Source organism: Macaca thibetana, chromosome 3 (genome assembly GCF_024542745.1).
Source record: "Macaca thibetana thibetana isolate TM-01 chromosome 3, ASM2454274v1, whole genome shotgun sequence".
Classification (NCBI taxonomy): Eukaryota; Metazoa; Chordata; class Mammalia; order Primates; family Cercopithecidae; genus Macaca; species Macaca thibetana.
The window spans coordinates 10,390,571-10,418,306 of NC_065580.1; the positions used below are offsets into that span (position 1 = coordinate 10,390,571).

The 27,736-nt window shown below is 42.3% G+C and overlaps 1 long non-coding RNA gene and 1 pseudogene across 1 annotated transcript; one reads left to right on the forward strand and one right to left on the reverse strand.

Moving 5' to 3' along the window:
- Nucleotides 1-9,042: 9,042 nt before the first annotated feature.
- LOC126950783 (60S ribosomal protein L32-like) lies at nucleotides 9,043-9,482 on the reverse strand (annotated as a pseudogene).
- A 7,199-nt stretch (nucleotides 9,483-16,681) lies between these two features.
- Nucleotides 16,682-20,725, forward strand: LOC126950591 (uncharacterized). Its single transcript, XR_007724224.1, has 3 exons — nucleotides 16,682-16,752; nucleotides 20,209-20,307; nucleotides 20,658-20,725. It is a non-coding gene; the product is annotated as an uncharacterized LOC126950591 (long non-coding RNA).
- The last annotated feature ends 7,011 nt before the right edge of the window (nucleotides 20,726-27,736 follow it).

Genomic DNA, 27,736 nt, shown 5'->3' on the forward strand with positions numbered 1-27,736 from the left:
GTGTACTGCTGGGGAAAGCTTAATGGGCTCAACACCACCCTTGAGGGAAGGCAACAGTGGAATCTCTTTTTTCTGCAAATACTTTTGGGTGGTGGATCATGATTCCCTGAGGCAGGATTTCCTGCGGCAGAGCTGGAGGGGCCGGAGGGGCTGGTGGGGCTTGTGGGCCTGCTGGGGTTGGAGGGGCTGGTGCGGCTGGACGAGCTGGTGGGGCTGGTGAGTCTAGAGGCGCTGGAGTTCCAAGAACTTGGCCTGTAATCTTGAACCTGCAGCCATACATTCGGACTCCAGCTTTTGCCTTTTTACTTCTCTGTCTTTGACCACTAGAGAAATAAACAAACCTCATAACATTATTTCCTCGACTGCCTCTTAAAAGTCAAAATCTTAAGTTAGGGACACCTCACATTTTGGTCAAGACCAGTGGACCTAGGTAAGAGTAAATCAGAGAATTCCCAAGGTGGAAGAAATTATTCCTAGACAATGAATCCCCTGGATTTGGGCTGAGGAGTGAGACAGCTGGTCACCCTGGGGGTGAACGGAGCCAAACGCATACGCCTCATTGTTGTTTTAATAACCCAAGTTGGATTCAGGGAGTACCTGTGCAGTTCTGTGATTAGCACATCTGCAGTGAGATTTCCCCATGTTGTAGCTGAGAGGCAGGCTGCTGAGACGACCCCTTAGGGAGAAGTGGAAAACTCTGCCTCTAGAACGGAGATCTGGCTTTCTCTTCCACTGCTCCATCTGAGCTCAGGGATTCTGTGCCCCTCTCTCTCCGGACAGTTTTTACACCAGATGATCTTCTAATTGCTGTGAACGCAGCCTAATCAGCAAGTCCCCAACTGGGGACATTATCAATTTCAAACCTTGGTCAGTCACGAAGCCCCACTGGAGGACTTCATCCTGAAATCCACGAACAAAGAAAGAGATCCCGCAACGCTGTCATCTAAAATGCCTTAAAATGCCAGGGCTGCGACAGATGGCCCTGCTCGGTGTAAGTGACAATGCCCCCAGCAGGCCATTGATTCTGTTTGTGAAATTTAAATATCTGAACAATGACTGATGGTGCTAGAGAGAAGTGTAACTTCAATCCCCCCGACTCCAACCCCCACCAGGTTTCAGCACATCTCAGTAGTCCTAGTAAAAATAGGTCAGTAAACAGCCTTATTTATGGCGAATGCTTGGGGTGCCTAGGTCATTGAGCCACGATCACTCATGGAACTGAGGTGTGGCTGGGGATGGGGGTTGGAAATAACTCTTTAAGCAGAAAACAGTGTATTCCACGTGCACAGAATACAGAAGGAACTGAGTTGGCAGCGATCGAGACAGTTCATGGGAGGAACTCAGAGGAAAATCAATGCTTTCTCTCTGTGAGAAAGTTTTCAATGTTTTTCCCTTTAAGAAAAGTGAAAACTGTAGTTTAATTTTAAGGAATGCGATCATTATAAAAACCTGGACTCTTTCAAATTACCAAGTTTTGTTTATGAAAGCAAGAGTTTGAGATTTTCCTTTAAGATAGAATGGGGAAAACCAGGATTACATTAAGCCTTGTTTATCAACAGTTCATAACAATGTGTGTTTCTGCATGCTTTTCCCTTACTCTGAAATAGGTTTTACTTTGCTTAAATTAGTAATTAGTAAATATTAATGCTTTATTGGTTTAATAATGCATGTATTAAAAGCAGTTTATTTTCACAGAAAAAGCCCAATTATTTGGTATTGTAAGACACAAAAGAGAAATGCTGTAATTCCCACTGGGGACTGTGGATACTGGACCCCATAACCAGGTGCCAGAGTTCACGTGGTGTTCAAAATCCAAATTATAAGCATAGTGCCAAGGACTCTCAGGACGACTTCTCCAAAACTAAGCCTTCGGAAAAGGGATGGAACAACAGAATGAGCGCCAGCATGGCTTGGATCGTTGGCGGTGCTTTGGGCATGAAGAACCTCTAACTGTGACACAGCTGGAGGCTTCCAACGTCAGCTCTAAGTACATGCACAAAGTCAGAGTCTCATAGCTGAGCTATTAAAAATAAAATCAACACCAAGATATACCTGAGAGTGATTCTTTTTATCACTTCCTTTTATCATCGATTACACATGCCTTTGATCTTTGTCTCGTGTGAAAGTCTACTATAAAAATGTTTATCGTCACTATGTCTATACTGATGAAAGGGTCTAGAAAATAATTTCAGAAACAAGGTTTTGGCAGCCCCCCAGGCATTAGTACCTGACTTGGAAACACCCATGTGCAAATGCAAAGCTCCAAAAGCGACTTTTGACCCTTTCCTTCTGTGTTGATTGTTGTATGGATGGCAGTGGCAAGGTGGAAAGGCACGTGGGCTCTGCAACATTAGGGTTAAAACCCTCCGTGGGATTAGACTGCCCCAAGCAGCCCAGTGTCTATTCTGGGCTCTGGTCTATAGGCCTCCTGGGGGCTGACAACAGCTGCCTTCAGGCTCTCAGGGTGGGGTCCTTCAAGGAGCAACTGAACAGCTGCTGCTCTCCATCTTTCTCTTGCCCATCCTGGGAGAGCATCTTCCGCTCCCGCTGTCCCTTCCATTCTGGCTAAGAGACCATTCTCCTAACGGCGGGCTTCCTGCTTCCTCCTTCAGCATTGGATGCGTCTGTCTCTGCCAGAGCAGTAACAGCCCCTGCCTGGAACATTTGTATTGTAATTTAAAAAACTGATATCTACTGTTTCTTGAGCTCTCTGATGCTAAGTGCTTCAGATGAATTATCCCTCCAAACCACCTCACACTCACAATTTCAGATCCATAAGTTATGGGTTGATCCTACAGTTACTGGACAGGGGTCCAGATCCAGACCCCAAGAGAGGGTTCTTGGATCTCGTGCAAGAATGAATTCAAGGCGAGTTCATAAAGTGAAAGCAAGTTTATTAAGTAAAGGAATAAAAGAACGGCTACTCCACAGAGCAGCCTCGAAGGCTGCTAGTTGCCCATCTTTGCGGTTATTTCTTGATTACATGCTAAACCAGGGGAGAATTATTTGTGCCTCCCCCTTTTAGATCATATAGGGTAACTTCCTGATGTTGCCATGGCATTTGTAAACTGTCATGGCACTGGTGGGAGTGTAGCAGTAAGGATGACCAGAGGTTACTCTTGTGACCATCTGGGTTTTGGCCAGCTTCTTTCCTGCAACCTGTTTTATCAGCAAGGTCCTTATGACCTGTATCTTGTGCCAACCTCCTATCTCATCCTGTAACATAGAATGTCTTAACTGTTTGGGAATGCAGCCCAGTGGGTCTCAGCCTCATTTTATCCAGCTCCTATTCAAGATGGAGTTGCTCTGGTTCAAACGCCTCTGACATTAGGGTGATATGGCTTCTTTTTCATGTAGCTCTTTACAGGAGATATGGAGAAGTCTCCAGGACTATAGGAAAGACACACAAGCCCAACCTTCATCTGGAGAAAAGGAACTGGGTTTGGCCAGGCTAAACCCTACGTGGCCTGAAGTCTTGGTGTCCCATTCATGATGTTATTCCGGACTGAATAAGCCAGGTGCTGGGAAGTCTGATACGTGCTGAACTATGATGTGAATGTCTTGTTGAAATCCTATGGCCAGAGGGCACTGTTGGCAGGAATTGGGAATTTTTCCCAGAGGGAGTGGATATTCCCACCATCAAAGATCTTGAGGAGATCAAATAATCCCAGGACAGGGAACGAGGCCTGGGGAAGTGGCCCTTGGCGTGGGAGAGGGCATGGAGAAACTGCCCTTTCTCCGGGCCTCGTGGGCGAGTAGGGACCCTGTTGAATGGTCCGTGCCTTACAAATTCTGAAAGCAGTCCTATCTAGAATTCAATTTGAAAGAATTTCTGTATTGCAATTCTTTCCTATTATTCTCAAGAGTAGCGGACATTTGTTTTTGCCCTCCTGATGTTCAACTCACCCTTTTTTGGTAACAGCACCTTCACTTTTCCTGGGGGAGATTGGATTCCCCACTCGTCCCATGGGTTTCAGACAGGGCTGGCCCCATCCCATGGCTTCGTGGGTGCACAAGTGATGCAGAGCTGACCAATGAGAGTACTGTGCACCCCTGGCCATGGTGATTGGTTCATGGCTGAGCATGTGACCCCAACTGGGCCAATCAGAGCCAGGCTTAGGTCTTGCTAGGACTATCAGGGAGAGTCATCCTTTTACCTCTGGAAAGAATAAGCCTAGAGCTTCCGGGGGCAACCACTTGGAGGATAAAGTTCACAGAGCAAAACAGAGCCAAGAAAGAGCTTGAATCCTGAAGACGTGCAGCCATGACTTCAGACTGAAGACTGGAGCCTCTGAGTCCAGCCATGCCCAAACTAAGAACATGCCTGTACTTTTTCAGCTTTGTGAACCAAAGAACTCTCTCTTTTTGGCTGAAGTCAGTTTTGATTGGAGTTTCTGTCATTTTCTTCTAAAGATATCTTATTAAATGTATAAGCCATGTCTCATCTGTCACCGTGGGAGGTTCAGGAAGGGTCCTTGCCCATGCTTGACTAAAGCGCACTGTGTGAGAACAGCAGCAGCTTGAGAAGCTGATGCAGACCCTACAGGAAGTCATCTTCAGCGGGGAAGTGGACAGCGGCAGTCCGAGGCCTCGTCCTACCAAAGGCTGCAAGCTTCCCCCGGACAGATGTGTGGAACATGTCATTGTACTTGTAGATCCTCAGAAATACCTGGGAAAGGCATCTAGTTAAGAGGCTCTGGATGTCATAATAATTTGGGCATTAAAAGCTAATGTTTATACCCATGTTCACATCAGCATTATCGACAATAACCAAAAAGTAGAAACAATGCAAGTGTTCACACACAGATGAATAAATAGACAAAATGTGTTCTATCCATTCAATGGGATATTGTGCAGCTTTAAAAATGAAGGAAATTCTACCACATGCTATGACATGGATGAATTTTTAGGACGTTATGCTAAATGAAATAAGCCAACCACAAAAAACCCCCACAAAATATTTCATGATTGTACTTACAAGAGGTATGTAGAGTAGTCAAATTCAGAAAGTAGAACAGTGGTTACCAGGGGCTGGTGGAAGGGGGAAATGAGGAATTCTTGTCTAATGGGTACAGAGTTTCAGTTTTGCAAGAGTTCTGAAGATGGATGGTGGTGATGTTTGCACAACAATGTGGTTCTACCGAAAACGATTGCACTGTACACATGAAAATGAGGAAGATGGTACATTTTGTGTAGGTACATTTTACCGCAGTTTTTTTTCTAAAGCGAATGTTATCTCATTCTCATTGTATTTCAGGCAGCGAGGCCAGTCAACGCTTGGATTACACAGCTAAAGGTTTTACATTGTGCCGGGGAGGAACAGACAGAGTGGACTGGGGTGAGAAGGCTGAAAATAGGTTCTAGGTTTCTTCAAGGAGTTTCAGATTGGAGACAGGTCCTGAATCAGTAACAAATATTATAGGAACAGTCCATAAATTTAATTTAGGCTACCTACAAGATCTAGAAGTTCATTCTTTTCTCTCTCTTTCTCTTTCTTTCTTTCTTTCTTCTTCCTTCCTTCTTTCTTTCTTTCTTTCTTTCTTTCTTTCTTTCTTTCTTTCTTTCTTTCTTTCTTTCTTTCTTTCTTTTTTCTCTTTCTTTCTCTCTCTCTCTCTCCTTCCTTCCTTCCTTCCTTCCTTCCTTCCTTCCTTCCTTCCTTCCTTCCTTCCTTCCTTCCTTCCTTCCTTCCTTCCTTCCTTCCTTCCCTCCCTCCCTCCCTCCCTTCCTTCCTATTCTCTTTTCTTTCTTTCTTTTCTTTTCTTTCTTTTGACAGGGTGTCTCTCTGTTGCCCAGGTTGGAGTGCAGTCATGCCATATCATAGCTCACTGCTACTTCAACCTCCTAGGCTCAAGCAATCCTCCCACTTCAGCCTCCTGAGTAGCTAGAATTGCAAGCATATGTCACTACATCTGTTTTTTTTTTTTTTTTTTTTTTTTTTTTTTTTTTTTGGTAGAGATAGGGTCTCACTGTTTTGCCCAGGCTGGTCTGAAACTCCTGGGCTCAAGTGATCCTCCTGCCTTGGCCTCCCAAAGTGCTGAAATTACAGTTGTAAGCCACTGCACCCAGCCCTTTCTGAGAAAATTTAATACACTTAGAGGTGAGATCTAGCTATGTTGGAGCTACAGTCTTAGTTTTTGTTTTTGATTGTTCCACTGTGAATCTGGATCACCTGTAGAATGATCGCAGTGGAGAGGTAGAGGAACTGGTGAGCCCCTGTGTCATGGTGGGGTAGGTAAGAGTGCTTCAGGAGTAATGAGATCCTTGCTGTAGGGAAAAATTTAGGAAAGGTCTGGGGTTCTTGGTGTTCCTTTCATCCTTTATTTCTTCCCTTCCTTGCTCCAGGCACCTTTTATCCTCTGCATAAAAATTGCATTAAAAATAATTTTCAGCCTTTAATCCCAGCACTTTGGGAGGCTAAGGTGGGTGGATCACTTGAGGTCAGGAGTTTGGGACCAGCCCAGCCAACGTGGCAAAACCCTGTCTCTACTAAAAGTACAAAAATTAGCTGGGCATGGTGGCGCTCACCTGTAGTCCCAACTCTCTGGGAGGCTGAGGCAGGAGAATCGCTTGAACCCAGGAGGCGAAGGTTACAGTGAGCTAAGATCATGCCACTGCACTCCAGCCTGGGCGACCAGAGCAAGACTCTGTCTCAAAAAAGTAAATGAAGCCGGGCGTGGTGGCTCACGCCTGTAATCCCAGCACTTTGGAAGGCCGAGGCAGGTGGATCACGAGGTCAGGAGATCTAGACCATCCTGGCTAACATGGTGAAACCCCGTCTCTACTAAAAATACAAAAAATTAGCCAGGCATAGTGGCACACACCTGTAGTCCCAGCTACTTGGGAGGCTGAGGCAGGAGAATGGCGTGAACCCGGGAGGCGGACGTTGCAGTGAGCTGAGATCGCGCCACTGCACTCCATCCCGCCTGGGCGACAGAGTGAGACTCCATCTTAAAATAAAATAAAATAAAATAAAAATAATTTTCAAATGCTTCCCTTTGAAGTACAGAGGACCGAAGTGGATAAGCCCTGCTGACCTTGAACACAAGAGGCAGCATGCCAGGACCCCGCGTGAAGAGGCCTTTCTCGCAGGGTGAAAATCATGCTTACCAGCCTGAGCCCCAGTGGCTTCAGCAAGATGAACTTAGTACTGTGGAGAGAAGAGTGATGGAGAAGGAAAGAGGAAGGGAGGTAAGGCCTCAGGGACTTCCAGGTGCCTATCTCAGGAAGGCAGGCTTTCCATATGCTCGAAATATTCCTAGCAGGACCTGTAACGACTGTATTTTGTACCATTCTCCAATTGGGTTAGTAACTATGTATCTTCCATGTGTGACTGTGTACTCTTTCAGGTGGTATGAGGCATCATGGCAGAATGACGTGTATATATTTTATTCCTCTTCATTAAAACAGTGATTCATTGGGTGATGGGTGCACCAAAGTCTTACAAATCACCCCTAAAGAACTTAATCATGTAACCAAGCACCGCCTGGTCCCCAATAATCTTTGGAAATAAAAGATTAAAAAATAAATTAAAAAATTTAAAAACCAAAATTCATCTCAAAAACAAACAAACAAACAAAACAAAGAACAGTGATTAAAAATGGTCAGGCTGGGCGCAATGGCTCATGCCTGTAATCCCAGCACTTTGGGAGGCTGAGGCAGGTGGATCACGAGGTCAAGAGATCAAGACCATCCTGGCCAACATGGTGAAATGCCGTCTCTACTAAAATACAAAAAAAATTAGCCAAGTGTGGTGGCGGGCACCTGTAGTCCCAGCTACTCGGGAGGCTGAGGCAGGAGAATTGCTTGAACCTGGGAGGCAGAGGTTGCAGTGAGCTGAGATCACACCACTGCACTCCTGCCTGGCAACAGAGGAAGACTCCGTCTCAAAAAAAGGTGGTCAATGAGATGAAGAAAAAGATAAAAAAGCAAGGGTGGGGGGGGGAATAGGGACTGATGAAGGAGTTCATTTTCTGCCGGTGTGCAGCAGACTGCATTTCAGGAGGTTACACCATAAAGTTTCATCCACAAGATGAAGTGAAACCCAGGGACTTTAAAAAGTCCACATTTATTTTAACACATAGGTCATTTAGGGGAAAGGAATTGAGTTTCAAGAAATTGAAACCTACGGGATTGCTTAAAACCTTGTTGATGGAAATAGAGCTAGAAAAAGTCCATTGACTTGTCAAATCAATGATGTCCATTCAGTGGGTTTCATCTCAATAGTTTCTGTGGAGCATTTTGTTAAACATCCTGAGGAGCGATGCCCCCAATGATCTGGACATTCTTTGATTCTGAATTTTCAATCAGTTAACCTCCTTAAAATCATTTCCCCAGGAAGATATTTTTTAAAAAGTAGAGAGATGATGTGATGTTTAAAACTGAGTGTCAACTTGACTGGATTGAGAGATACAAAGTATTGATCCTGGGTGTGTCTGTGAGGGTGTTGCCAGAAGAGATGAATATTTGAGCCAGTGGGCTGGGAAAGGCAGACCTTAATGTGGTGGCATAATCTAATCAGTTTCCAGCTAATATAAAGCAGGCAGAAAAACGTGAAAAAGAGAGACTGGCCCAGCTTCCCAGCCCACATCTTTCTCCCATGCTGATGCTTCCTGCCCTCGAACATGGGACTCCAAGTTCTTCAGTTTTGGGACTCGGACTGTCTCTCCTTCCTCCTCAGCTTGCAGACAGCCTATTGTGGGACCTTGTGATCATGTAAGTTAATAATAAACTCATATATATAGATAGCCTGTTAGTTGTATCCTATTAGTTCTGTCCTTTTAAGAGAATCCTGACTAATACAGATGATGAAGAAATTAATTCACATTTTAAGGTGTGTTTATTTGTTATTATTTTATCTTATTTTATTTTTAGAGATGAGATCTCACTCTATCACCCACGCTGGAGTGCAGTGGCAGAGTCATAGCTCACTGGAGCCTCCAAACTCCTGGGCTCCAGCAATCCTCACGCCTCAGCCTCCTGGGTAGCTAGGACTACGGGCGTGTGCCACCTTACTTGGCTAAATGTTTGGCAGTCTTAATGGTTTTATTTAAACATAAATAAAGTGTGCACATGAGCTGTGTATTCATTTTGTTTGCTGCACAGCCTGGCATTGGGGTTGGTGACTCTGAGGGCAGCTGGGCCGCTCTTTCCATATGACTTTGCGGTACTTGGAGGAAACACTGTGAGCCATCTCCGCACAGGGAGGTTTGTTGCACATCAGCGGCACTTCCAGCTCCTTGACATTGTGGACCAGGAACTTCCAGAAGCCACTGGGCGGCATGTGCTTTGTTATTTTTGTTCCCATAACCAGTGTTGGGCATCAATATCTGGCCCTTGAATCTTCTCCAAACCCTGTTGTCAATACTTCTGAGTTTCCACCAGTTACACTTAATTTTGACATATCGATCTGACTGGTGCAAGATGAACTTCTTGGTCCTCTTTTTGACAATCTTGGGCTTCATGAAGGGTCTGAGGTCGGCCATCATGTCAAGCAGATGGTTGTCACCTCTGTAGGCAGCATGGAGGAAGAGACACTGGCTAACTTTTTAATTTTTATTTTTGCAGAAATGGGGGGGGGGTCTCACTACGTTGCCCAGGTTGGTCTTGAACTCCTGGCCTCAAGCGATCCTTCTACCTCACTCTCCCAAAGTGCTGGGATTACAGGTGTGAGTCACACTGCATTCAGTTTAGGTGTGTTTATATAGGTGTGGTAATAATCTGTAATCCTGAGTTCTTTGAGTATTCTCTGGTATTTAGACAATCATTGCAACATGTAAGCAAATTTGATCTACTACATTTACTATTATGATTTATGAAAATCACTTAAAAGAGTGCGGAGGTTTTGCCTTCCGCGGCAGATGCTGTCATTGCTCTTGGATCCTTTTTCCATTTCAGACTTATTAATTCCAGTGATTGTCTCTCTGACCCCCAGCGAGTATCTGCATAGGGAGGGTAGTTACTTCTGAGTGGGCCCCAGAGCAAGAGAAGACTTAGCAGCAGGTCCAAGCTGTGGAACAAATGACCGTGCTACTGGGGCCATATGGCTCGGCAGATCCCCAATGCTAGAGGAATCCACGCTTGATAAAGACACCATCTCTTGGCAAACCTCATTAAGAGCGTGTCAATGTAGACTCCAAAATTCTGAACAAGGCCATGCCACCTGGGGAGGAGAAATATACCTCCTTGGAAAAAGCTTCTCTGTTGGGCACTGGTATGGTTGGGCTCTGTGTCCCCACCCAGATCTCACCTTGGATTGTGATCATCCGCCCCCACCTGTTATGGGAGGAGCCTGGTGGGAGGTAATGGAATCATGGGGACGGGTTTTTCCCATGCTGTTCTCATGATGGTGAATAAGCCTCACGAGATCTGATGGTTTTATAAAGGGGAGTTTCCCTGCACAAAATCTCTTGCCTGCCTCATTGAAGACGTGCCTTCGCTCTTCCTTCATCTTCCGCCATGATTGTGAGGCCTCCCCAGCCATGTGGTACTGTGAGTGCATTAAACCTCTTTCCTTTGTAAATTACCCAGTCTCAGGTCTGTCTTTATTAGCAGCGTGAAAACGAACTAATACAGGCACGAAGTATATTTTGACTATGGATATCAACCGACATATGACCAGAGCGCCTATCACAAGTTGGCTGCTGTGGTGCTGTCAGGTCTACCAAGTCATAAAGTGGCGTGAGCGCAGAGTGGTCTAGGATAAGGTGAAAGTGCTGCATCCAGGATGGAATCTGAGCATGGCTGGGGCAGAAGTAAGTTACACAAAGAGGTCATTCAGTGCCCTTGCATCCATTCTTCTCCCAAGCTTCTATCCATGGCCCTGTGGGGTGCTCCCTATTGCCAACTGATGGAGGAAACAATCTGGGCCTGGTTTGTGGAAGGCTGGACTCCTACTGCAGGACTGCCTGACTCAGAAGTGGTCCTGAAGTTTGTGGTGAGCGCAAACCCTCTCCACAGAGCTGCTGCTTCGCGTGGAGAAAAGTGCCCCAGGTAAGAATGCACTTGGCCTCCTGAGCAGTGGCTAAGGCTTGCCTGGTTTGTCAGGACCCTGGAAGAAGTGATCTGCAAAGGAGTTTGGGAAAGAGGCCTGCAGGTGGACCTGGGGAGTCACCCAGTGTGTGACACTTTTGGTATCATCATCGAGGCCCAGCCAGGAACATCCACTTCAGAGGAGTCACTGGATAAGCAGATGGACAGCACGACTCACCTTGATGTCAGCCAGCTGCTGTCCTCGGCCAGCCCAGTGTTCACACCATGGGTTGACCAGGGGAATAACTTTGGTGGGAGAGGTAGAGGTTGTGAATGTGCCTGACAGAATTGGATCACTAAGGCTAATTTGACTCCTACTCTGCCTGTCAGCAGCAGACACTAATACTGGGCTCCATGACATGGTACAACCTCTTTTTTTTTTTTTTTTTTTTTTTTGAGATGGAGTCTCCTTTTGTTTCCCAGGCTAGAGTGCAGTGGCGTGATCTCGGCTCACTGCAACCTGCACCTTCCGGGTTCAGGCAATTCTGCCTCAGCCTCCCAAGTAGCTGGGATTACAGGTGCCCGCCACCACACCCGGCTAATTTTTGTATTTTTAGTAGAGACAAGGTTTCACCATATCAGCCAGGCTGGTCTCAGATTCCTCACTTCAGGTGATCTGCCCACCTCAGTCTCCCAAAGTGCTGGGATTACAGGTGTGAGCCACTGTGCCTAGCCAACATGGTGCAATCTCTTGAGACCACTTAGGCAGTTGGTGGCAAGTCGATTATACTAGAGACTTTTCACCCTAGAAATATGTGGCATGATTTCTTTGTGATCAGAATTGGTATGGCTTCCGGATATGGGTTTAAATTTTCTGCCACTACTATCTAAGGGCACACAAAATACCCAATTTATTGATAGGAGATCTTGCAAAACGCTACCTTACATGAAGGAGCTCACTTTATAGCTAAGTAGGTGCAACAGTGGACACATGACCAAGGGATCCACTGGCTACGCCCCTCTCATGTCACAACTTTTTCTCAGACTGCCTTTCCCCCATCAGCCAGTCTTCATCCTCCCATGCTCCTGAGCACCCAGCCAAGTCCATGTATATTCGTATCCTGTCCTTGGGGCACATATCCCTTCATGCTGAGTGAAAGGTCTGCACACTGAAAGGCTTTTCCCTCTCCACCCCTTCTCAAGGTCACTTTTGATTGGGTTCTAGCACTGTGGCAGACCATTTTTAGCTAAACCACCCTTGAGCCAGGTCCAGCTCTTGACCTGGAAGAATATTGGAGTGTCCTTGTAAAAACATACCTTAGAGGGGCTGGTTAGTTCAGTTGGTTAGAGCATGGTGCTAATAAAAGCATATTTTTTTTCTTTTTTTTCTGAGACAGGGTCTCCCTCTGTTGTCCAGGCCTGAGTGCAGTGGTGTGGTTGTAGCTCAATGCAATTGCGAACTCCTGGGCTCAAGTGATCCTCCCGCCTCAGCCTCCTGAGAAGCTTGGACTACAGACACATGCCACTGCGCTGGCGAATTTTTAATTTTTTCCAAAAGTAGAGGCCAGGTACGGTGGCTCACGCCTGTAATCCCAGCACTTTGGGAGGCTGAGGCGGTGGATTGCCTGAGGTCAGGAGTTCGAGACCAGACTGGCCAACATGGTGAAACCCCATCTCTACTAAAAATACAAAAATAAGTCAGGCATGGTGACAGGCACCTGTAACCCCAGCAACTCGGGAGGCTGAGGCAGGAGAATCTCTTGAACTCGGGAGGCGGAGGTTGCAGTGAGCTGAGATTGTGCCATTGCACTCCAGCCTGGGTGACAAGAGTGAAACTCCATCTCAAAAAACAAAACAGAACAAAAATAGAACCCACCAGGGCACATCTTACTGTTCTGCACTTATAACTGTAAATAGACAATTATAGCAACTACAGTGTGACAAGGGGGTGACAACTAGGGGTGCAGGCTCCTCAGAGATGACCCATCAGACAGATACTGGCCTAGAATGAGGGAAATTTAGAATGGAGAGTAGAGGAGAGAGAAGAAAATCAGTTACAGTCTGAGGACCAACCAGTAGGAACTTGTTTCACTCATTTTTCTCTTCAAAGCCTTGTCTTCTAGAAATTGTGACTAGCCACTGTCGCAGAGGATTACCTTGACAGGCACAAATGGATCTGGCAGGTGCAACAGGTGGGCAGTACTCTCCCCATGACCCTTGTGACCTTGTACCATTTTTGGGCACACTAGTTCCAGAGGGTTTTCTCTCCCAGCAGGAAGGACCCACATCTATTTGTTGGAGGGCTGCCCTCCAGCGGCCACAGCTGGAAATGCCTGATAATTTATTAGTATATTCCCTCGGGGCTGCCCTTGGCCAATAGTTGATGGCTACTGGGGTATAAATTATCTGCTCTTTTGCTGCTAATTAGGACAGTTCTCAAGTGTGACCTATGTTGTCTCCAGAGCTCTCTCGGATTGAGTTGGAGGTACTCTATATGCGACTTTGACATTGTTACCCTTACTTGACCTCCTCGCCTTCCTATCCCTAATTCTCCATTCCTCTACCATTTTTTCCTGATTACTTTTACATGAATGATTACTATTATTATTATTATTTTGAGATGGAGTCTGGCTCTGTTGCCCAGGCTGGAGTGCAGTGGTGTGATAGCTCGCTGCGATCTCCGCCTTCCGAGTTCAAGCGATTCTCCAATCTCCGCTTTCCGGGTCCAAGTGATTCTCCTGCCTCAGTATCCCCAGTAGCTGGGATTACACCAGGCCCGGCTAATTTTTGTATTTTTAATAGAGATGGGGTTTCACCATGTTGGCCAGGCTAGTCTCAAACTCCTGACTTCAAGTGATCCGCCTGCCTTGGCCTCCCAAAGTGCTGGGATTATAGGCGTGAGCCACCACGCTCAGCCCACTTTTACATGAATTCTTGTCCGGACACTTTCAATAGGGAATACAATATGCTTTCCACCGTACCTAACGCTGTGGGCGCCAACTGGTCAGGTCATTTGGTCTCCTCCTGGCAGTGGACAGCAGGCAATGAGGGAGTCAGTATGATGACAGATGACAGGTTGTCATGAGAAGACAGGCTTACAGCTACCTGATGGGGGCAGAGAACTTAAGCTAAGACATTTTCCTAGGTGTTTGAAGTGAGAGAACCAGATGTGTTAATTTTGTAATCAGAGTTTAAGTGTCTAAGGGAATTTAATTTTCTAAGTCATGTTAAACATTTAAAGATGATTCGGTCAGGTGAGAGTTCATCGAAATATTAATAAAGGGACAAATACAAGTGGCTGTTCTTTTTCATATAAAATTTGTTAGATTTATAAATAAAATAGCAAGATTTAGAAATAGAGCTTAAAGTTTTAAAATAAATTACGTTTCTAATTCATAACTAATACAGTTGACTGGAAGAAAACAAATATTTTTAGAAATTGCTTTTCAGGTTGGAGAGTCCTTTTCGAGCAGCAAAAGCTCATTATACTTCGAAGAAAATAAATATTGAATGAATAAATTCTAGGCTTAACTTTATGTTTATAAATATCTGTAGGTATATTCTTCATTGTGTGAATTATCAAAGATATCCAGCAAGGTATATAAAGTACTCAAGTCAATATCAAAATGTCAAGCCTGAACTACAAATTAGAAGTACTCAAGCCAAAATTGGCAAATGGGATCTAATTAAACTGAAGAGCTTCTGCACAGCGAAAGAAACTATTATCAGAGTGAACAGGCAACCTACAGAATGGGAGAAAATTGTTGCAATCTACCCATCTGACAAAGGTATAATATGCAGAATTTGCAAGGAGCTTAAACATATTTACAAGAAAAAACAAACAACCCCATCGAAAAGTGAGCAAAGATGATGAACAGACACTTTTCAAAAGAAGACATTTACACAGCCAACAAACATATGAAAAAAAGCTCAACATCACTGATCATCAGAGAAATGCAAATCAAAACCACAAGGAGGTACCATCTCACGCCAGTCAGAATGGCGATTATTTAAAAGTCAGGAAACAACAGATGCTGGAGAGGATGTGGAGAAATAGGAACGCTTTTATACTGTTGGTGGGAATGTAAATTAGTTCAACCATTGTGGAAGACAGTATGGCGGTTCCTCAAGGATCTAGAACCAGAAATACCATTTGACCCAGCAATCTCATTGTTGGGTATATACCCAAAGGAATATAAATCATTCTACTATAAAGACACATGCACATGTATGTTTCTTGCAGCACTATTTACAATAGCCAAGACATGGAGCCAACCCAAATGCCCATCAATGATAGACTAGATAGAGAAAGTGTGGCACATATACACCATGGAATACTATGCAGCCATGAAAAGGAATGAGATCGTGTCCTTTGTAGGTACATGGATGAAGCTGGAAACCATCATCCTCAGCAAACTAACACAGGAACAGGAAACCAAGCACCTTATGTTCTCACTCATAAGTGGGAGTCGAACATTGAGAACACATGGATACAGAGAAGGGAACAACTTACACCAGGGCCTGTTGGAGGGGGGGGTGAGGGGAAGGAACTTAGAGGATGGGTCAGTAGGTACAGCAAACCACCATGGCACACGTATACCTATGTAACAAACCTGCATGTTCTGCACATGTATACCATTTTTTTTTTAGAAGACATAAAGAAAAAAAAATTAGAAGCACTCATAAATTATCCCAGGTACTCATTTACCAAACTAGACAACTAATTACAATTATGCTCATCAATGCATATAAAATAAGTAGTTCAACATAAAAATGAATCTATAAAAAGGTGCATCAATAATCATAAATGCAAGATATCATTACACCCCATTCTGGTAATCATCTGAGATAACTACAATTTTAAAATCTGAAATTTCACCTTGAAAGGTGAGATAAATACAGTTGAATATATTTTCAGGTGTGTCTGTTCCTAAGTGCAATGTTCAGTCTTACTGAAGAAAACGAAGGCAAAATTCAGAAAATGAAATAAAGCAGTGTTCATTTTTGTACGAAAACAGGCAGTGAAAATTTTATTGGCATTTTCCTAACTGTATGAAACTTAGTAAAACACTTCATGCTTTAAGAAACATTTCTGTTGTTGATAAAAATTTCGGGCTTAAATGCTTATCTTTGGTAAATTACTTTTACTGTCTGATGATGATGACAGATCTTTCATAGCTTAAAGCAGAACTTGTCTCTATTTACTTCGGTCTTTGATTTTATAACCAAGTGCGGGCTGAATATAAATATTCTTACATGTCCCCCTTTCTCTGGGGAAGCAAAGGAGAATGAATTATAGGGGAGAAACATGGAAGTATAAATATTACTCTGTCTAAATTATTGGGCAGTTATGCTAGTCTGTATTTTGAAAACCTAAAAATGTAAACATTCAAGTTTGTTCCTCAGTACATGAATTTTGAAGCAAAATGTATAGTTTTTTTTTCCAGAGAACCACGCATGATGTATCTGTTAAATTTTTTTATGTAGTTATTCAGAAATACTGGAGAAATAGACCAGGTAAACAAGTATAGGCAATCCTATAATTTATGTAATCATAATGTAATTATAAATATTAAGTCAGATTAGAAATATTTCAGAAGCAGATTTTCTCTTTCAGTTCAAAAATATTTCTATAAGCATATATTAATGGAATATGTCATAATTGAATAAATATAGGTCCTACTTTAAGGAAGTTCATTTTCTATACCTCCTACAGGGAGAAGTAAAAAAGAGAAGAATGAGAATTAGCGAATGGACTGGAATGAAAAGAGAGCCACACTCTAAGTATGAAAAAATACTTTTCCACCAAGAGAAGCAAAAACCAGAAATTTCATGAAAGGAGAATTAAATGAACCCAAGAGAAGTTTCCAAATTTATTTAGTAGACCTTGCTAAAAAAAAAAGAAATGAAATGAGGTGGCTTCACTGTTTGGGGTAAATACGCAGGGTTCGTCATCTCCCAAGGAGAGGATTAACAACAGGGACATATGCAGGTGGGTTAAGGAGCGTAAAGTTTAATAGGCAGAAGAAAGGAGAGAGGGGGGCAGCTCTCTCTCTTTTGAGAAAGGCATCTGAAAGGGAAAAGCTGACCTGTGGTGCAACGAAGCAGGTTTTATAGGCAAGCTTGAGGAGGTGGCGTCTGATTTACATAGGGCCCCCAGATTGGTTCGACCAGGTGTGATATTTACATAGTGGCAGGGAAGGCTGGTTGCCTCACCCTAATCTTATTATGCAAATAAACTTTCCACTTGGACAGCGCCATCTTGTCTACTCCATATTGTACACGTGGCTGGCAAAAAGAGAAGATGGAGCTGCTGTTTTGAACAAGCCTGGTGCCAGGTAGTCTTTTCCACTGGGGCAACTGCTGGCATTCACTTGTGCAAGCTTCCAGCCTGCTTGCCTATGTTTGCAGCTCGATTTTACAGGCTGCTCTTTGTTAGAAAAGTAAATGATTTGGGGGCTGCTTTTCATTAAAAGGAAAACTTTAGCAAGGACTCCCATACCCTATCTGCCTAACTTTTTAACTCCTGTATCAGAAATAATATGAATATATGATGAATTCACTTTCAGTTTTTTTTTTTTTTTGAGACAGTCTGGCGCTGTCGCCAGGCTGGAGTGCAGTCTCGTGATCTCAGCTCACTGCAACCTCCACCTCCTGGGTTCCAGTGATTCTCCTGCCTCAGCCTTCAGAGTAGCTGGGACTACAGGTGTGCCCTATCACACTCGGCTAATTTTTGTATTTTTAGTAGAGACAGGGTTTCACCATGTTGGCCAGGCTTGTCTCGAACCCCCAGCCTCAAGCAATCCACCAGCCTTGGCCTCCCGAACTGCTGGGATTACAGGCATGAGCCACGGCATCTGGCCCCAGAAATGTTTTTCTGATCTTTTGCAATGCTGGGGATGGTAGTTAAACTGGTCGTGCCCTCCATACAGTGACTTACCTAGCTGGTGTAGACATCTTCCCAGCTGTTCTGATTTTGTGTTTGTTTTTATCTTTTAATTTAACTTCACTTAGCAGCAATAAAGACATTCTTCTATGTTATATTTTAGAAGTTTTATAGTTTTTCTCTTCATCTTTAGGTCTTTACTTCCTTTTGAATTGATTTTGGTATGCAATCTATTTTTGTATAGGGGTCCAGTTGCCCCAGGATTATCTGTTGAAAAATCTTTCTTTTTTTCCTGTCTGCCATTCTGTCCCTGATTGAAACCATCTTTGTAAAATTATGACTGAGACAGTGAAAGAGAGCTAACCTGACCAACTCCATCTTGGTTCTAACCTTTAGGCTGTCCTCGTTCCTTCCTGGGCATAGGCTGAACTAACTTTGGGAGGAACTTAGTTTGTAGTTTATAGTTTAAAACAGATGATAACAGCCCTTTCCCAAAACAAACCTCCTTCATGCCTGGGGACTAGACTGCCTTTGTAGGACTAACAAATTAGCCACAAGATTAGAAATTATAGTTTAATCATCATTATGGATAATCAGAAATTACCATTTAGAGACTAACCCTCCCTCCAAAAACTCTGCTCCCTGAATGCTCAGGGAGACTGGTTTGAGTAATAACAAAACTCCTGTCTCCCACACAGCTGGCTCTGAGTGAATTACACTTTCTCTATTGCAATTCCCCTGTCTTGATAAATTGGCTTTATCTAGGCAATAGGCAAGGTGAACCCATTGGGCAGTTACATTACCAACTCTCTGTAAGTATGGGTGTCTGTTTCTGCCTTCTGATCTGTTTTATTACTGTGTGTGTCTCTGAGCCAATGCCACACTAGCTTAATTCTCAAAGCTTTGTAATATGTTTGGAAAGCTGATAAAAGCAAATCTTTCCATGTTTCTTTCCTACATCTTAAGGAGTGAATTGGCTATTCTTGGACATTTGTATTTACACAAACATTTTAGAATCAGTTTGTCAGTTTTTACAAAAGCAAAAAGCTGCCGTGATTTCATTTAGAGTTACATAAAATCTATCAATCAATTTAGGGATTAAACTGGAATATTGAGTCTTAACAATTCTTGAACACAGTGCTCTGCATTTTAAAAAGTCTTTTTCAATGTCTCTCAAAACAAACTTAATTTTCTCTGTAGAGGTCTCACATGTCTTTATATCTAGAAGTGTCATTGTTTTTGATATTATTATAAGTGATGTCTAAAATTTAATTTTCTGATTATTTGCTACTTATAAATTGGACTACAATTCATTTTTGTATGTTGATTTTGTGTCCAGCCAAATATATAAATTCTGTTATTAATTGTAGTAATTTATCAGTGGGTAAATTTAGACTTCAGTACATAGTTTTAGTGTAAATCTTCTGAAAGTTTTCCCTTTCTTTTCAATTTCTTTTTCTTGCTTTATCATGTTAGCTAGAATGTCCAGTATAGAGTTGATTAGAAGAGTTGATAACAAGCAGCCTTGTTATGTGCTGATCCTAAAGGCTGTCAGTGTTTCAACTGTAAGCATGATATTTACTGTAAATTTTTTTGTAGATGCCCTTATCAGATTAAGATTTGTTGTATTCCTAATTTGCTATGGATTTTAAGCATAGAGATTAACTTTGGTCCAGTACAGCGGCTCTCGCCTCTAATTCCAACATGTTGGGAGGCCGAGGCAGGCAGATCACTTGAGGCCAGGAGTTGGAGACCAGCCTGGCTAACATGGTGAAACCCCATCATTACTAAAAATACAAAAATTAGTCAGGTGTGGTAGCCCACACCTGTAATCCCAGCTATTTGAGAGGCTGAAGTGGGAGGATCGCTTGAACCTGGGAGGTGAAGGTTGCAGTGAGCTGAGATTGTGCCACTGCACTCTAGCCTGGGCAACAGAGTGAGACTGTCTCAAAAAGAAAAAAAAAAAAAAAAAAAAGAGAGAGAGAGATTGATTTTGATTTTGATCAAAGCTGTTTTTCTGTATTTATTTATTGACATTTTTCTTCTTTAACCTGTTAGTGTTTACATGAATTTTGCAATGTTAAATCAACCTTCAATTCCTGGGATAACCCCAGTTTAATTTTTATATATTTATTTTTTCTCATTTTATTTTGAGACAGAGTTTTGTTCTGTTGCCCAAGCTGGAGTGCAGTGGCATGATTACAGCTCAAAAAAAAAACAAATTCTGATAGTTGGGTTAATTAGGATCCACCACCTGAGATGGGAATGGAATAAGGACCCTGAGTTCTAGAAGGGGCACTATTTTACTCTACTCAAAGTTGAAATCATGGTCTCTACACTTTGCATTTTCCCAGTGTCTGAGGGAGCATGGCCCCAGGAGAAGAGGAGAATGGAATGGTGGTTCAGATCTGCTTCTTGGTGTAGCTGTGGTCAGTCATTGGGGAGAACAACAGGTAGGTGGATTTCTGCTCTTCTGAAATGGATCCATCACTGACTATTGAGCTTGTTTTCTCATTGGCTCAACTTAAGAAGGTTCTAGACGTGAGACAAGAGTTCACAAATACATTGATCTGAATGAGGTGAACTTCTGAGATATGCTTTTATTTTGGAGAACAGTGTACACATTCGACTTCTGTTTTCAGTGTAGAAAAAAATGTCTACCATGGTTTTTGTCACTCTTATTAAACAGAGAAAGGGTAAAATACAGTTACGGTTATAGGTTCTCAGTTATGCCTGAGAAAAAAAACTGAAGTAAAATTTGTTTTATCAAAAATGATGAGGAAATCTTCCCACTACCGTGTAGGATCAAGGACGTGAAACAACCAAAACCAAAGAGCAGCTGGAGACCATTTGCCAGTGATTAGCACGAGGTAAGCTGCAAAGAACTTTGAATTAGGTCAGTATGAACAATAGGGCCTTATTCAAATCCTTGCCTTGGGAAGGTCAGGAACACGGTGAATAATTGGGATTACCTTTGTCTCACTAAGAGCCAAACCCCAGCTGTTGTAAGGCTACAAAGATATCTCATTGTCTTCCTGTATTGTCTAACCCTGAGATCCTCTGTGACATTTTAAATTGCTTATGTAGCAAAGCAAATGGAGTACAGTATTCAAACATAGTTTTGTGTTTGTAGAGAACATAAGAAGCTGAAAATATGAATGGATTCAAAGTTCATGTAGAAAAAAATGTGTCTGCTATCTTTGTGATTTGTTGCTAAGGGAATGTTTCATAGAATATTAGTACTGGGCGAGCCCAAAGAAATAATAATATGAAGCTAGGTGATATTTGGGACCCACTTATACTAAAAATTATTGTTTATTACATTTACATTGTATTATTTGTTCTTTATCTGAAATCCAAAATTACCAGAGCATCCGGTATTTTTATTTGCTAAACCTGGCACCCCTATTGAAAAACCTGCTTCCCAGGCTTCGGCAATATCTCACTACATAGAAAAAGTAAGGTTAAAGTTGAATTGTCTGCTATTTTAGAATGTCTAAATATATTCAGAAGGCAAACTATTGGGAGATTTTTTTTTTAAAGCTCATTTTATATTCAAAACTTAGGAATAACGCTCAAGGAGGCAGGTGTGTCCTTCCAATGTCACTTTGGAGCATTGTTGAACAGGTCTATCTGAAAATTATTTAAATATTTAGGGCAATGTTCTTGTTTGTCTTGTGATCTATTAATGATTAAAGCACCCACGTCTGCGAAGTTACATGTTATTGTGAGTTATTTGTCTGGCAGTGATGCAAATCAATTCTGTCTAGTAGAAAAGATAACCTAAAAGTTTGTAATTACTGCTTTAGTGTGTTGCAGGACAGTAACCCGTTTTATATAACCTAGAGCTCTTATACTAACATTTTTTTCATTTTTTAAAATAAAATCTTTAAAACTTTGGAACAGTTTTTTTGTAAATCTAAAACAGTTTTAGATTTACAAAATTTGCGAAGATAGTACATGACAGAGCAAGAGTATCGCCATCTTGGACAAGCACTGTCATTTTAAGTTTACCTTGATCAAAAACTGCCTAAATCCAAAGGGGATCAGCCTAATGGCTAAGGTCGGCATGACCGTAAACCACAAATGACATCTCTGACCAGAAACATTCCAAATCCCTCCCTGACCAGAGATGTGTGCCTGCCCTGAGACAACCTTCCCACTGGCCAGAAAGACGTCAGCCCCAAAGATAACCTTCCCTCCACCCAGAGGCATTCCAACCCACCATAAACTTCTCCCCTACACAGACACATTCCAAGCTTGTGATAAACTCCCTCACCCTAAAACCAATATATACTCTTAGTCTGTAAGAGAGAGTGGTCCTGACTGAAACTGACTAGAAGCTCCTCTCAGGTTTATTCCACAAAAATAAACCTATCTTTGACTGTTAAGCCATGTTTCATGTTTCTTTCTTCTTTCTTTAACTCTTACAGTGCAGAGGGTTGCTACTTGCCTCTTCCCCACTTTTTCCTAATATTAAACTTATGTTAATATGGTGCATTTGTCACAATTGACGAACATTGATATATTATTATTAACTAAAGCCCGTACTTTATTCAGATTTCCTAATGTCCTTTTTCTGTTCCAAGATCCCGTCCAAGTTACTACATTATAAATAATAGTCACTGCTTGGGTGCAATGGCTCACACCTGTAATCCCAGCACTTTGGGAGGCCAAGATGGGCAGAGAACCTAAGGTCAAGAGTTTGAGACCAGCTTGGCCAACATGGTGAAACACTGTCTTTACTACAAATACAAAAAATTAGCCGAGTGTGGTAGCACATGCCTGTAATCCCCACTACTTCGGAGGTTGAGGCAGGAGAATTGCTTGAACCTGGAAGGTGGAGGTTGCACTGAGCCAAGATCATGCCACTGCACTCTAGCCTGGGTGACAGAGCGACCTCTGTATTAAAAAAAAAAAAAAAAAAAAAAAAAAAATTGTAGTCACTAACATTCTTTTCTCAAATACCTATAAATACCCATTTCCTCAAATGTTCCTTGAGCCAGTTTTGCCATCTTGCTAGTTCTCTTATTAATGAGAAATTTTTTTGACATGCATTCATTCTCTACCTTATGCATAAATTACATTTTTAACCTTTTGAAAAGTTAACTTTGGTGCCTTCTTATAAGAAAGGGAGGCATGATGCCTATGGTTATGCATCGTGACTCTATTGTGACTTTCCAGCATAATCTAGGCTGCAGGAGAAAGACAGGGTTGTGGAGCAAAATCCAGTTTCTTTTTCTTGCAGAAAAATGCAGCTGATCAGGTTGTAGGCAAGAACTAAGCTCACATAACTGAGTAGGAATGTCTGATTGTCAAAAGTCAATAACAACAGATGATTTAAGTCTTCTTAATGTCTTCATATATTTTCTAGATGTATTCAAAACCATTCTATTTATGATAAAAAATATGTAATTAAAAAATTACATCTCAAAAAGCCTTCTAGGAATGTTTTCAAGGCTCGGATTTTCAAACCGTGAAGCACCAGTAATTAGGAGGAAGAGTTAAAGGTTTATTTTAAAACTGCAGGGGAAACCAGAGTGATAATAATCTATGATTAATCTGTGATTATAACAGTTGAAAATTTGTTAGAAGGTACCTGAACATATTTTGGCATCTGTATTTCATTAATGTTTTCTATAAAGGAAAAGTTGTTTATTATTGGTAAAGCAAAATTTGTTTCTGTTAATTTTGGACTGCTAATTTTTTTCTAAAAAGTGTAATTGAATGCCATTACGGCCTCTCCTATACTGTTATCCACCTCTGAGAAAGCTGAACAATTTAGATCATGAAGTCCATAGGAAAAGAATACTGTTCAATTGTTGGCAACCATAAGCATTTCATAAATAGCTCCAAAACTGAAACTGTCTTTGCAAAATTATGACTCAGACAGTGAAAGAGATCTAACTTAATCGACTTCCTCTTGCTTCTAACCTCCAGGCTGTCCTTGTTTGTTCCTGGGCATAGGCTGAATTAACTTTAGAAGAAACTTAGTTTATAGTGTAAAACAAAGTTAACAACCCTTTCCCAAAGCAGACCTCCTTCTTGCCTGGGGACTAGATTGCCTTTGTAGGACTAACATTAGCCACAAGATTAGAAATTATGGTTTAGGAGTCATGCAGCTGGAGACTACAAGATTCTGACCCTCCCTAAGCTGCTCCTAAGATCAGTGCTTGAGATATTTTGCAGACCCTGCACTTGATGGATCAGCTGACACCACCAAGATTGGTAAACTGACTCATCTGATCTTATGGCCCCACCTGGGAACTGAATCGGCACAAGAAAAGAGCTTCGACTCTGATTTCATCCCTGGCCAATCAGCACTCCTGGCTCACTGGCTTCCTCCCACCCACCAAGTTGTCCTTAAAAACTCTGTTCCCCAAATGCTCGGGGAGACTAATTTGTCTCTTCTGACTGTGTTTTTTTTGCTTTTTAACATGCTTTGTAATTTTTTTGATGATACCCAGTTATGATGTATCGGTACAAGGAACTGAGGTAGGAACTGGGACTTTCGGTTTTATGAACTGAGGTAGGAACTGGGACTTTCGGTTTTATGAAACCCTGGCTAGAAGTTGGCTGTGTTTGTTGTTTGCTTCTAGTTGGAAGTGTCAGAGGTTAAAATAATCTCTAATAATCTTATTTTTGTCTCTCCTATTGTCTTTGGGTTTCCTCAGGGACTTTTTCCTAAATAGGGTCTGAGGCTTGTAATTCTTTCATCTGCAGTCTCCTATATAGGAGCCCTGCTGATGTGATGGGAAGGTGTGGGGGAGGGGAGGTGTTCTATCTGTTTAGGATTAAGCCTTGGCCTTCTAGTGAGCCTGTGCCCCTGTGCTGTCTTCTCAGCGCCCCTTCAACGTCCCTTTCCCCTTCAGGCAAGACAGGAAGGCGAGAGGGGGCTGGAGTTGGGTATTTCCCTTCCCTCAGGTTGATTAGACTCTGGTAAAACCCAAATGGGCTGGGCTCTGGTAAGGTAGTTTTCCTTGAGGGCAGGGTTTTGTTAAGGAGAACAGAATCTCCTGGGCATAAGGTTGATTCTTGCTTAGGGGCACTGACAGCCCTCTCCCCCCTGCACAGTCAAAAATTCAAGCATAAGTTTTGACTCCTCCACAACTTAACTACTAATAGGTTACTGTTGAATGGAAGCCGGACTGATAACATAAACAGTTGAGTAACAAATATTTTGTACATTATATGTATTATATGCTATATTCTTACAATAAAGTAAGATAGAGGTGAGAAAATATTATTAAGAAAATCACTGCTGAGTACAGTGGCTGACACCTGTGATCCTAGCACTTTGGGAGACCAAGGCAGGTGGATTGCTAGATCCCAGGAGTTCAAGACCAGCCTCGGCAACATGGTGAAACCCTGTCTCTACAAAAAATACAAAAATAAGCTGGACGTGATGATGTGTGCCTATAGTCTCAGCTACTCAGGAGGCTGAGGCAGGAGGATTGATTGAGGCTCAGAGGTCAAGGCTGCAGTGAGCTGTGATCAGCGCCATTGCACTCCAGCCGGGGCAATAAATAGAGCAAGACCCTGTCTCAATAATGATAATAATAATAGAAAGAAAACTGGGAGTGGATCATCATAAAAGTCTTCATCTTCTAAGTCTTCATGTTTAGCAGACCAAGGAGGGGAAACAGGATGGTGATATGATTTGTGTCCCCACCCAAATCTCATCTCAAACTGTAATCCCCGGATGTTGGAGGAGGGGCCTGGTGGGAGGTGACTGGATCATGGGGGCAGATTTCCTCCTTGCTCTTCTCGGGATAGTGAGTGAGTTCTCATGAGATCTGGTGGTTTTAAAGTGTGTCACTTCTCTCCTCACTCTTGGAAGATGTGGTTGCTTCCCCTTCACTTTCCACCATGACTGTAAATTTCCTGAGGCCTTTCAGCCATGCTTCTGTACAGCCTGTGCAACTATGTCCATTAAACCTCTTTTCTTCATAAATTACCCAGTCTCAGGTAGTTCTTTATAACAGTATGAGAACAGGCTAATAGAGAAGGGTTGGTCTTGCTGTCTCAGGGGTAGTAGAGGAGGAAGAAAATCTGTATATAAGTGAACCCTTGCAGTTCAAACCTGTGTTGTTCAAGGTCAGCTGTATTTCAAATTGTTACTTTTTCCCTTCCCCTGACTGAAGTATAAGGGACTTTTCCCTGATCTTCACTGTGAGAGCCTAGAGGAACTCCTGGAGGTGAAACTCATGAAAATGTCCTCCCCACCCCAAGACTGAGCTTCCAGAGTTTTAACTCTCCTGCAAGTTCACACTGAGTCTCCAGAAGTTTATCAATTGCAGTTCGAGTGCTCCTACCAGCACTGGCTCCAGTCGAGGGCTCCTGCTCCTGGACTTCTGCTCCTGCTAAGCTGAGATTCTTAGTATCCTCTTCTCTTTCCAGCTTCTGGACCAGCAGTTTGCCCCGTGATGTCTGTTCTCTGATGACTCTAAAAGGGGTCGTTGGTTTTCATTTTGTTCAGCTTTTTTTCTTATGAGAATGGCGGTGATGACTTCTAAGCCCTTATGTGTGGAAGAAAGTAGGAAGCCCTTGTGGTTCTGTTAGGTCTGCTGTCCTGGAACTCTGTGAAATGGATTGTGGGTCCTTCACACTTCGCAACCTGAATGTTTGAATGGCTTCTTTCTTTGTAATGACATGCAAAATATGATATGAATGATACAAATTAACTTTTGTTCCTCCTATTTTTTGGAACATTAGAAACAACCCCAAAGGCCATGATGCAAATGGTAGAATAACTTATAGGAAATCACACACAATTTGTATGTGGCAGGTCTAGGATTCAAATCTGGTCAGTCTGACTCCAGAGTCCAGGCAGTTAATCAGGAAGTGTCCAATCTCCTAAATATAACTCAACTACCTTATCTTTTAGTTAGAGCTGGGAATATACATGTAGTGTTGTCTTGCTCTGTTGTTGGTGATAACTTTGATCACTTGGTTAAGGTGGTTCCACCAGATTTCTCTAGTCATTGTTTTTTGAAATATTTATTCCCATATTTTATTATATATATATGTATATATATGTGTTTGTGTTTATACATATACGTATATATAGTTTTTTTCCTTCTGGCCCTCCTATTAAGATTCTATTGCTTTACTTCTGTATCTTTAGTTCTTTCTTTGTGGTTTAAAGCTCTATTTTTCTCTGTTGCTTTATCAAATTGTTAAATATGTCTAATCTGATCTTCCAATTTACTAATTTGTTCTTCAACAATAAGCACCCAACTCTTTATCACATCTATTGTTTTTGTTACTTAAAATATTATTTTTATACATAATATTTCTGGTTGATTCTGTTTTCCTTGCTTCTTATTTTATATCATATTAGTAATATCATCACTTACAGGGCTACCACACTGTACAACTCAAAGGCATCATTCTCTGGGAATGCAGTGTGACTGGTGCCTCAGGAGTTGTGCAATGAGGTAGCTCTGAGTCCCTGATATCCTTAAGCATTTTTATCATGCTTATTTAAATTTCTCGGCCTACCTTTAGATGAAACATGTTGTTTCATCTGTCGTCTTTCTTTTATTGTTGTACTTAGGGAAGTAATTGCTTTGGCTGAGGGTTTTTTTTCTTCCTCTGGAATTATCAACTACTCTTTCAGGTAATATGTGTGACTCTAGTCTGTATCAAGATATGTCATAATACAGTAGGAGTGTGGAGAGAAAGAGACTGGAAGGGTGATTTCCTCCTGTTTGGTCACTACAGTATGAACATCACCGTGGCCTAAGCTGTACTCACCAGTATCTGTAAAGAAGGGTTAGACATGATGGTCCCAAGGCATTTAGAGAGAGAGGCAAGAATGGAACATGGAAAGTTGTTCTCCAACCTGACCTCTCACTGTTTCTTCCAATGCACTCTGCC